This window comes from Rhea pennata, chromosome Z (genome assembly GCF_028389875.1).
Source record: "Rhea pennata isolate bPtePen1 chromosome Z, bPtePen1.pri, whole genome shotgun sequence".
NCBI classification, from domain to species: domain Eukaryota; kingdom Metazoa; phylum Chordata; class Aves; order Rheiformes; family Rheidae; genus Rhea; species Rhea pennata.
This window is the reverse complement of record NC_084702.1, coordinates 33,430,895-33,443,170: the sequence shown is the minus strand read 5'-3', so window position 1 is coordinate 33,443,170 and position 12,276 is coordinate 33,430,895. Positions and strand designations below refer to the sequence as shown.

The 12,276-nt window shown below is 42.7% G+C and overlaps 1 long non-coding RNA gene across 1 annotated transcript; it reads right to left on the bottom strand.

The window, feature by feature from the left end:
* Nucleotides 1-986: 986 nt before the first annotated feature.
* On the bottom strand, nt 987-11,515 carry LOC134153987 (uncharacterized). Its single transcript, XR_009961298.1, has 2 exons — nt 11,394-11,515; nt 987-1,119 (listed from the first exon to the last, which is right to left on the bottom strand). It is a non-coding gene; the product is annotated as an uncharacterized LOC134153987 (long non-coding RNA).
* Between the last annotated feature and the right edge of the window lie 761 nt (nt 11,516-12,276).

Below are 12,276 nucleotides of genomic sequence, written 5' to 3'. Positions count from 1 at the left end.
GACAGAAATATTCGCGGCAACGGCGCGCAAGTGCCTCTCGGCCATCACGGTGCGCTTACCCCCCAGCAAGGTTAAGGGCATGTCGCGGAGCAAAGAGGATACCCAACCTCTTCCCAAGTTACTGGGAAAGCAGCTGGAGCGGCAGCAGCGCTGGCTGGCTGCTGCCCCAAGGCTGGGTCCCTCGCGCCCCCATTGCCTAACTGGGCAAGACCCCCCAGCGATGGCAGCGGGGCTGGGCTGAAGCTGTTTCCGTTTCTCCCTGCTCCTCTGGCACGGTGTAGGCAAAACCTGCACGCAGAAACCAGAGGAGGGCACCTAGTTCTCCTGCAGGTAGGACAAGCCACAGCCTTATCTTTGATTTGCAGTGCAGCTGGGGCCTTGCATCGAGGAGGAGTGCAGAAATGCGGCGTTCTGCGACCAGCAGCGTTGCTAAAGGTTGCCACATATGCAAGCCCATGCTCTGCCTTCTCTTACCTGTGAGCGCCTTTATTTTCTGCTTTCATCATTTCTATGCACCAGACAGGAAAAATTAACTTGCAGGTTCCCACAGATGTCAGATGTTCCCATAGATGACTATTCTGATCCAAACTCATTTGGGACAGTCATGAGATTTGACTGAGGAAATAATTAATTATAAGAAGCAGTGAATCTCTTTATTATTTTCTCACCCTAATTTGAATATTGCAGGGTTTTTTTAAGTAGCGGACACTGCTTGCAAGTGGAGTAAAGACAGACAAAAGGCTCTGCATTACAATATTCCATAAAAATTCTCCTTTAACAAATTCTTACGGGCTAATCTTTCTTTCTAAGGAATCTCCGAACTTTTTACTTGAATCTCCATTTTTACAGGACTCTGGCAAACTCACAGAGCCGGTATTGTCCCTGGTGAAACTCCACAGGGCTCAGTGGACTAGCACTGGCTGTAAAGCTAACTGCTAGCCGTCTGGCCGTAGTATATTCAATATAGATTGACATATGACTTGGAGTCTAATTGCCACTTGCTTTTTATTGGAGACCATTTTCGGCTCATGTCTGGTGAAAGTACAGCTGCAACATCTTAAGTGACTCCATCACTTTCAATAAATCTCTCTCACAGTAACAGGTGTAGTTATCCTAAAGCTGAAAGAAAAAGAAAAGCACACAATGAGCCTAATCAATTTTAGAAAATAGCAAATTGGTGAGAGTCCAGTATGAAAAGCTGGGCTGCATAATCAAGGCAGTAACGTATGAATAGTCTGTATGTACTGAAACAACAGCAGTAACCGTATAAAAAGCCTGTAATTAAGAGATTTTTATCTTAAATCTGTTTCCAAAATGGTTCTACTTTATAAAGGGCTTGAGCACTTCTACATAGTCACTGCAAAGAGGCAAAGTGTTTCAAAAGGTCTTCAGTGGAAAAATAACTGTTATCTAAAATTGCAAGGATTTTTAATAAACTGATTAGCATCATCAGGGAAATGTCCTGAAAACAGCAAATATCATACCTATATCTCAGAAGGAAAGTTAAGTAATTTGAGAAACCATATGCCTATTGTCCCATCTTCACCAACATGGCAAGACACGTTTTGATGTGAAAATAAAATTAAAGTGGTGAAGATGCATGAAAAATGAAAAAAAAAAGGCAACATTATTAGGTCAAAGTTACATCATGGCAGACTAGCCTGGTATGTCTAATAAGATAAATTAGAAATGCAGGAAGTCTAACACACCTTGATTGCAGCAAAACTTTTGCTATAATATGAGAAAGTGGTTAAAGTGAAGAAGATGGAGATAAGAAAAAAATACTTGCTCAGGAAGAGAATTTGAAAAGAGAAATGGCAGGAGGTAAAAGTGCCGGGTTGGAGGACAGTTACAAATTCAGTTTCTTTGTGATGACCCTTTGGACTGGACTATCATAAGACATTTGTACTCTTGGCAAGAACTGATGTGAAGGAACAAAACTATGTTACTTGCGCAGCCACCTCAAACATTTCTGCACCCCTTTTGCCAGTCATCTGCTGCCAGCATTGAAACGTGAATAGCTCTATCCATGTCTACCACGGCCACAGCGTTTGCATGGGGACTGAAAATCTTATCCACAGGAGCTTTTTAACTATGGTCACAGTAACTTCTTTCAATGCCTAAGTGCTGAGTGTTGCAGAATTTCCCCTACGGCCCTGCCTTTTTGGACACTGTCCCCTGAAAAGCATAGGCTGAAAAATAAATTCAGAATTGAAGTTTCTCTTCCATGTTCCTTCTACTTATCATTATTTAGCCAGAAATACATGTCTTTCCATCCCTGAAATATGATCCTCACCTGCTGTAAACTAGAATCTTCTATTCCGCTGAAATACTGATAATAAAAACTGCAAGGGAAAAATGTGGTTAGTATTTGATGGGTGATACTGATTGAAATAAAGATGCACATTCTTTGAAATTTCCAGTTTATAAATGGAAACTCAGAAATCATAGCAATAAGAATTGAATGAAAACCCCCAAAGGTAAGTAGACTGGCTATTATTTCCATTACTAAAAAAAAGGCTGATTATTTACTATGACTGATACGAGATTTTATCTTGTCATTTACATAAAAAAGTGAGAAAGGAAGTATGGACTTACTGCTTATGAACACATTAAAAACATTCCAGATACATATAACCTCCGGAAAATTAGTCGTTCACAGCAGACAGGGTTTATTTTGCCATTTCAGCGCTGTCTTGTACAGCATACACCCAAAGAAGTGAACAGATGTTATGAAGTATGGCATGACAACAACACACCCAGAAACGGAAGAAAGCCAAAAATAAGATAAGGCCTCTGGATACTTCATTCACCAACACTCTGCTATAAAACACTCTTTGAAAACAATTTCAAAAACAGTACTATGCCACTTCTAGCAGCAGATATGGAAAGAAGCATATGATCACCAGAAAAACAGGATAGGAACATCTATTCCAACATCTTCTACAAACAAGACATTTCTATGTTCTCCATCCAACACTTTATGTCTTTCCTCTAAGAAAAATCTTCCCTGCCGTAGAGTCTGTGATTGTTTTAGCGATGGGCAAAATGAGGCACGGAGACTAAGCTGCTTTCCTCGGTTAAGACTGTGAAGGACTCACTCTTAATCCTAGCAGGTCTGACTGCCCCAGGGCTGCAAGGTCTTCTGATTCAGTATCCGTCAGTCGGTACACCTGCAAGTGCACCAAAAATGCACCAAAAGCGTGACCTACAGGACGTACGCGTACAGAGTAAAATCTACCAGAGGAATGACAGGCGCACAACACAAGGCAGGAGAGGCCATGGGAGAGCATCACAGAAAGGACTGCAGTCAGGTTCAGGGGACAGGAAAGCATCAGTCTGCTTCGATGTGATGAGCTTGGGCAGCCACGTGCACGTGCGGGAGCGGAGTGTGAGGCACTTGTGGGGCTGCGCTGGTGAAGTGGCAAGTGTGCATGGATTCTCAGAGCTGCACTTCAGTGCAAAATACCTAAATGCTGCTCAGAGGCCACACTGGAGAAATAGCAGGCTTCTTTTCTATGCAGCTCCATACAGTCACTCTTACAGACAGGATCTCATTAAAAATGGGAGCTAATGGGAGCTTTTTGTTAGGGGCTCATTTTGAAGAGTGTAGCTGCAGCACTTTCGTCTCCAACACTATTAAACCCTGAGATGTTGTCAGAGGTATTGTCTGGCACTCTTAAATATTCTGACCATTTGCAGATACACTCCCAAGAAACTGAGGAGGAGACACGACAGAAGACATATTCCAGCAACAGCCAGGCTGCACAGCTCTGTCCCAGCCTACTCCATACTCAGACAACTCATACACACAGGGAAACTATAGCAACTACAATACAACAAATGCACACATATCTGCATAAAGGTAGGTTAAAGTAAAAGAGCAGGGGTTTGGAGAGGTCAAAGCTGACCATGGTGAAATGTATTTTGGTTTAGAAACCAGTAAAAGGTTATTAAAGAAGTAAAGCTGCCAGGGTTTTGGAGGAAGTGGCCTTTTGTGCTTGTTAAGGGCAGGAAGCAAAGGGTAGGACTTAACAGTAACTTGCCGTGGAGAAGAGTCAGCAGTGAGATCCTCCAGGAATCAGTGCAGGGACTAGCTTTATTCAACATGTCCATCAGTGACCTTGAAAAGGGTATCAAAAAGGAGATGTCCAAAGAGGAGACTGAGCTCTTGGAAGCAGTGAATTGCCATCGCCCTGGCAAAGAACTCAAGAAAGACCTCAAAACACTACAGGAATGGGCAAAAAAGTGTAAAATGAGCCTCAATCTGGACAAAAGTAAAGTGTCTAGGCAAAAATAGCCTAAGCCATACCTAAATAATGTTGAACTCAGAACTGACAGCCACAATACAGAAAAAAAGATGACAGGGTCATTGCTGATAGTTGTCTGCAATCACCAGCTTGGTGTGCAGTGGCAGCCAAAACAGCCAAGAAAATATTGGGTGTCCTCCGGAATGGTACAGAGAAAAGACAGTGTATCATTTCTCCACTATATAAAGCTTTGATTTGCCCTCATCTTGTGCACTTTGTGCAGCTTTGGTCGCAGCATCTTCAGTGGGGCATAGAGGAGCCAGCGAAGGCATGGAGGTAGGCAACCGAGGGCTTGGAGCATCTCCCTTGTGATCAGAGACTAGAAAGGTCAGGGCTGTGCAAGGTTATAAATGCACTGAAAAAGCTGCTGTTCGCCAAACCCTGCACTACCACTAGCATGCTTGATGAATATAGCGATCTCCCAAGGTCGCTTCCAACCGGAGCGATCCTGTGACTCGGCGCCACTGCTGGCGCCTCCACACCCAGCCTCACCCAGAGGTTTCCAGCCTTTGCCCTCCTCCCCAGCACGCTCACCCGCGCAACTCCATGCAGGTTTCCTCCTCGTGATTAATGATCTTCTACTCGGAGACAGAGGCCAACTTAGTTCACGGTAGAGGTGGTTGTAAAATAGTAAGGTATGCTGATTCCCTGTGAAAATTTCCCACTAATACTCCACTTAATAAATAACAGGATTCTCTGCCCATCAAAGAAATTAGATCAGCAGCACTTGAAGAGTCTCCTTCTGTGTGACTGCTACCTTGAAAATTAGTATCTATTTCATACATGGAAGTCATGTAAGCTCACATCAGTAAACACTATATGTCTCTTCTAATTATTTTAACATAGTATGTACGTGGTTTCTCTCCTAGTACCTACTTTTCATTAATATTCAAGCTCTATACTCATCCTTGCCATATGTAATATTTCTAATAGATATGCTACTTTTTTATTTTTTCAAACAGGCCCTGGGCTTCAGTGTTCGCCCAGTCAGGATCCTAATTAAAATACAAAGGACCACATAGCTGAACACTCCTTAGATTGAAAGAGACTTGGAGACTTGAAGAGGCTTTATTACAGTGTTATATTTTGCAACCTTTAAAAGAACAACCAATATTCCTTTTCAGACATTACAGTCAGGAGTTTTAGCTTTCTATAATGTATGCATTATGTCCAAGGCAAGTTAGTTTGATGCAAAGTGCCATTTCCTGGGTGAAGGAGAAAAGAAGTAACCTGGATAACAGCAATCCAGCTTTTTGCGATAAGCTTAATTTCATTCGAAAGAGCTTTCTTCCACACATTAACAAAGCCCATCTTTACAAATATCCATGCTACTTGGTTGTCCCAGATAATTGCAGGAGTTTCTTTGAAATGATTAGGGATGAAGGACGTGGTAAGAGAGGAATGCTTGGCTGAGGTTTTTTTGTTTTTCACTTAGCATCTCCCCTTTAGTAAATCAAGCCAAGCAAACAGCCTGATGGTGAGCAGTAGGGAACTCCTGCGTGGTGTTCCAGCACTGCTGGACTTCTTAATACTGTATCTGACCACTTACCAAAATACAGAACACCTCCTGACTCAACTTGCTCAGAAATCCATCCTTTAAAAATGAAAACGCAGAGCGCTCAGTAAGGTTTGCAGGGATGTCAGGATACTTCTGGCACCTCGAAGGTGAGTCCCTTGCCCAGCCCTGGCTGGGACACGCAAACAACACATCAGTCCTTCCTCACCTCACTTCTATGGCCAGAATGTTGTAATCATCTGGGGCAGTTTAAATAGCTGAATCTTGATTATTTGGGTTCCATCCACCTTGGTGTCTTACTGCTTTTCACTATACCCTTAAGTTCTATACATAAAGTCAACTTCTTAAAAATCAAGGTATTATGTACTTCTGGTTATGCCTGCTAGATTCAATCTCTTTGGGAAAGGACTTGAGGTTTCCCATCGAAGTGGATGAGCCGCAGGGGCATGAGCAGCTCCAAGATGAACAGGGAGCCCATCATACAATGCCCGAAACCTCACCTCGTACCAGGTAACGCTCCTGGCTGAGCTACAGCCTGCTTGGCTCCACCTTCCCGTAAGTCCTTTCTGAGCAATGTTTGCAAATCCTGTGGCACAGCAGCTTTCTTTTTATTACGTACTTGTACAGCAATAAGTGTAGGAAGTTTGTGCTCCCTGCCTACGATCACAGACCTTACAGTCACGTGAACATGCTACCTGCAGCAGCTGTCCCCGTTGACATAAGAGGAAGGGGTTTTTTCCCTATGACTTTTTAGAAGCTTATTTCCTTACCAGCAAGTCACCTTTGAGCCTGTGAATAGAATAGATCTATTTTTCCTCAACTCATTTGCCCAGCCCTGAGTGCTACTTCTGCTTCAGCTGATAACAAACCACCGTTCCTGACCTGCAGAAAGAGCCATACGTTTGGTTGATGACAGTGAACTGCAGCGTGTTTGCATTTTGCTGAGTTTAAGGCACTCGAGAGAAGCAATCTGCGGTATTCAGGAAGCAGGAAAAAGAGAGATAAATACATTAAGAACTGTGTTTTTCATCCTGCTTTCTGCTAATCTTATCGGACTTGACCTGGCATTTCTGAACACCTGCGACACCATAGATTTCAGCCCATGGAAAAGCTTGGGGCTTCTATTGTCATAAATATCATGCAACCAGACTGAAGGAGAAGCTTGTTACAGCAATGGTTTGAGCAGTGCACCAACTCATAATATTAACGCAATAAGTTGTGTTAAAAACACCAGAGGGGGAGCATACATTGGCAGTACCTACAAGTGCTCAAAGGCTCTATTACGAGCCTAAATCAGCTAAAAAGCTCCATTGAATTGCTGATTTGATATCAGCCCCACATCGATTCATTGTGGCCCTATATGACAGCTTGTGAAATTCTAATTAGGAACAAAACTGTGGGGCTTTTTTTTTCTTTTTTTTTTTTTTTTTAGGGCAACATAACTATTAATATGTTTTTAGTTCTTACTGCTGTTTTTAATTAAATTCTCATTCTGACTGTGTTGCAACAATTGTTCCGGTCTGCAAGCAGCAGAGCGAGTCTCTGCTGGTGATCGTATGAGACCCTCTGAACGATCCAAAGTTTGGATGATCCGAAGCAGGTAAATAAAGCTCAAAACTTCTTCAGAGCTCGTTAGACTTTTCCAGGGTCTCACAATTAAGATTTCATACAAGAGCACTGACCTATGTGTCTGATCCTGACTAAGAATACCCTGAACAGCCCAGCAGGCAAGTTAAAACAGTGGCCAGGAATAGCAGGAAAAACCGCAGGCTTTGTGGTAGCTCGGCTCCTCTCTACCCTAAAAGGAAGCGGCTCCAAAATGACAGAAATTCCAAAATCCTCAAATTCTGCTGAACTCAGCAGACCTACCATAACCTGCAACATTTCAGGAAGATGCAAGATGACAGCAAAGTGTTTCTACAAGTAATCAAAAACTTCGTCTTTCCTACCCTTGACAAGGCTGACACATAGAAAGGGTACCAGTTTATGTGATTTCTGGAGCTCTGTACACTGAGCACCAGAATAAAATAATGGATGTTACCAAGAGCCTTGACTTTATCAAGCTCCCTGTCTCAGACGGGCCCTGACTTCTAAGCACGTTGAAAAATGCAGTTCGTTTTGGTATGGAAGTAGCAAGGCTTTCAGATCCCTGCGAAGGCATGTTTTCCATCTTCTCTTTCCACATACACCGAAAATTAGAGTAGACTTCCAGAAACTGAGATTTGGAGGCTCTGAAGAAAATGCCACATATTGCTAGGCTCACGATAAGAACACTGAGGGGTGACAACCCTTGTACCTGCTATCAGTGCAAACCCAGGAGGCAAGCCCAAACCGATCGCTGGTGCACCACCAGGAGAACGCCACTGCATGCAACATACCTCATGAGCAGCTGAGCATGACAGAAACAGATTTTCTGGAGCCCAGAAGCAGGGATGGACTCACCACGATCCCCGCGAGTTCCCAGCTTGGCGGCTCTTCCCGTGCCATCATCACTCTGCGCTGCCTTTCACGCCCTCCCAGCTCCCACCGCTTCCCTTCCTCCTGCCCCTACCCTGCTCTGCCCCCACTTCGCAAGTCCTTTGGCCTAAATTGGTGAGAAGCTCGAGCCGGTTCCTGTCTTAAAGCTTTGGGAAATGTCAGAGCCTTCATTTTCGTGGGAGCAAGGGAAAAATTTTAACCATGGCTACATTTCGAGGAGTTTGCAGCCCCTGTGAAATCTCACAATAGAAAACTGCTGTCACGTTTAATCTCCAGGGTAGTCCTTCGCTCTACTTTCTCAAATACTTTGGTATTCTAATTCAACTGGGTTTTGTTTTACTTTTATTACAAAGTTCCTTTTATACACGCGTAGTCTGGACATTCTCTGTATTTGAATATTCTTTGTATTCCACACACTCAAGCTCACCAGTCGCACTCAGTTGGAGGAACAAATCTGTTTTGCTTTGCTTTGCTTTTCCTGGCATCATAGTACACATAACACACACAAAAGAATGGTGAGTCAATATTATCATACGGACTGAGGAATATTTTACAAAACAGCGGGGTTCCTAATTAAGTTCAAGTTAGGAAGTTAGATTCGTCATCATGTATTTCCCTGAGAAAAATCAGTGCACTATGACTCACTCCTATCTCCTTATGACTACAGTACTAATAAGCCTTGAGGTCCAGTAGCTCCTCACAACCTTACCAGCAGATGTTCCAGGCAATTTAAAGAAAAGCTGTTTACAAGCCATTATAAATGGAAAGTTCCTTTGCAGGCAGCACATGAAAATATTATGCTTCAGCCTTATGCTGCCTGCAGATCATGCTACCTTAAGAGCTTTTTTCATTCACTTGAGCTGCAGCGTATTTCATGTAAAAGCATGTGCTGCTGTTATCGCAGCATTGACTAAAGCTGAGGTATGGGTTTCAAGTTATGACCCTGACATCATGGTTTGGCTCGGGATGCGAACACGTGCCTCGCAGAGATGACTGGTGCACTCGCAAAGTACACTTTTGGTGGTGCAGCAGTCTCCTAACTAAGCTCTCTGCCCAGAAGCACACCAACATAAGGAGAAAGTTCACTTCGGTCCATGGGAACATTTTGTTTTGTCCGTGTTAGGACTGCCTTTACGAGCAAAATTTCAGGCAGCCTTCACACGGCACTCGCGGGAGTCCAAGAGCCTTAACCTTTTGTAGACTGTAAACACAATTTGTGTATCCGTGCCTTCCAAAGGATTTATCTGGCTCCCGGTCTGGAAAATGCCATTGTGTTTAAATCATTGGCGCTGATCTCATGCAAGCTAGGCATATCCCATGAGCTGGGGTTAATTCGCCTTTTGATTGATTTGTGGGTTGCACCCTCGCAATATTTTGCCTAAACCATGTTAAGTATGAAACACCTCTTTTATGGAAAGTCAGTTCAGTGCACAAAGGCTCTCAGAGAAGGGAAACCAGCATCTTAGGAACTGAATAGTGATTAATTCTGAAGACAGATTTGTATCTTAATATTTGTCTTGGAGGTCCAGCTACTGAAATTATTTTCCACTTGATTAGCAAGCAATGCTTTGCAGAGGCACAGAACATAACAGTTCTTGTACACAAACAAGAACCAATAGTAACGTAAGAGCTGACAAAATAGTAACTGTAAAGAGTTGGAAATATTTTCCTTCTGCTGAAGAACTCAGAGGAAAAGGAGTTGGGAATTTCCCGGACTCTGATTCAGGGCTATAGCCACACTGTGTGCCAAAGTCACTCAGTTTCAGAGTACAAAATTTAAGATGTTTGGACCTTTAGACATGTAGAAGCACTAAATGCCCTTAATCCATTGTCTTTCTTTGTAATTGTGGCTGCTCAGCTCTTATGAAAAATCAGCCTATAGCCCTCTGCAGTTAAGAATCAGAAGTGAGAAGGAAAAAAAACAAGCGGACGCCTGGAAAATTGGCATGAATCTCTGCTGCAACCCTGTTGCTTGTAAAATAGAGGGACACAAGAATCAAACTCGTAGGAGTACCATGAATTCTGGAAGTGATAACAGATTGTCAGATGGAAAATGCTATGTAATTGTGAATTATTACTGGTATCATTACACAGCTCAGAACAACACCTCTGCAATCCAGTGGCATTTAACAGCATGCCCTGAAAAGTATGCTTATGGAAATGTTTCCCGCGCTTTTAAAAATATCTCTAGTGCCTGCAGAAGCAAACAGCGTACTGCAATATTTTATCTGCAGCAACGAGGACAACAGAATGCCTGAGCTGTATGAAGTACGACTGACCGAAGTAATATGATTAAACAAGAAGCAACTAAACTTTCAAGACTCTTAAAACATAAAGATGGTGAAGGAGGGCAAGAACAGAAGGAGGCACTTAAAAATTCTTAGATAGCTATTTTGCCTAATACTATCATCTCTCATTCAGTGAAAGACTGGGAGCTTCAAAATGCAAAGCCTTAAAAAAGGCTGTATGTAAAATCCTTATAAATGATCTTAGTGTTTATGGGAAATCTCTTATGAAAGCCTTGTCCCATGAGATTTGCAATGACCTTTCTCAACTAAAATGATCCAAACCTTTGAATTTTCATGTATTTATCAGCAGATAGAGTCAAAGCTTGCATCAACATCTGAATATATGACCTTGAACTCTTAATGATCAAGACCTTGTGAATTCTTTCCACCAGGAGGAGAGCTGGATGAATGATCAGGTATATTAGTCACAGTCTTATTTATTTAAGAAGAAGCTGCATAACGTCTTCTTTCCTTGAGGACACTGAAAACCTGCAAATAAAAAGTAGTTTCATTTCCTTGCCCAGAATCCCAAGCATCTTTTGGGGTAGCCCCAAAACTTGCAGATTTTACTCACGTGTAAGTGCCTGGGGGTCCCAACCCAGCCCTCCAGCGACCTGTGTGTGAGGCAGCTGCTTCGACTGCTGTCACCAGCCACACTCGCCTTGCAAGGGACACCCGGGCACATGTTTCCGTCATATGTTTTGTCTACATATTATTTTTAAGTTGCTTACATGGACCTCTGGAAAAAAAATTCCCAGGCCTGTTTTGTTGCTGTGTATAGAAGATATGTTTATAACATACCTGTACCATCTGAAGTGTTAACCATCCATCTTAAGTGTTTTCGTACCACCTCTACCTCCTTTCATTGCTTTCTGCTATATTGGCGTGTGTGGTGTACATCCTTTATGGGATGCCCAAACCTAGTGCAATCAGGTGGGCGAATCTGTAAACATGAGACAAGGACAGTTTGCATGAAGCTACCAAGGCAAATACCTGTTTGAAATCAATACGAGTCCTAGACCGCTCCTACTGTATGCTTGGAGCTATTTTGTTTTGAACATCATTAATGAATCACATTAAAGAAGCAACTTCATACCCAGGCAAGCCTCCGAGTGCTGTTGAACACTTACGCAGGACTGCTGTTCCTTAACAAAACTTTGTTACAGCAACTACTTCAAGTGCAGCAGCATTTTAGGACTAAATATATAGCACTGGTTCTCTCGAACCTCTCTGTTCTGATGTTACCTTGATGCTCGTGACTGTCAGTTAGGCTTAGCATTAGTTATAAAGCCATGTTGTTTCTCCTCAAAAGCTAAAAAGTAAAAATAAAAACAGACTACATATTATTTGGTTTGTTTAATAAAGCAACACAATGACTGTAACCCAAGAGCCAGTCAAGCTACATGGAACACATCTGATAGGAAGAATCAAAAAACACATACTATAGCTGGCTTATTAAAAAAAAGGAAAATGACCTCACTGCATTGCTATTCTCATCCTGTGATAGAGGCGCAGTTTTATGCATACAGCAGAGGCTGGTTAGCAAAGACAAAAGAAAATACCTTAACACTGACATATTTGACAGGATAGATTTCCTCAGGGAGGTGAGATAAATAGGTTATAGCTCCTCCACGGTACCTCTGTATTCCCGTAAGTGGCAAACGTTCTGCAGCACACGACGGGA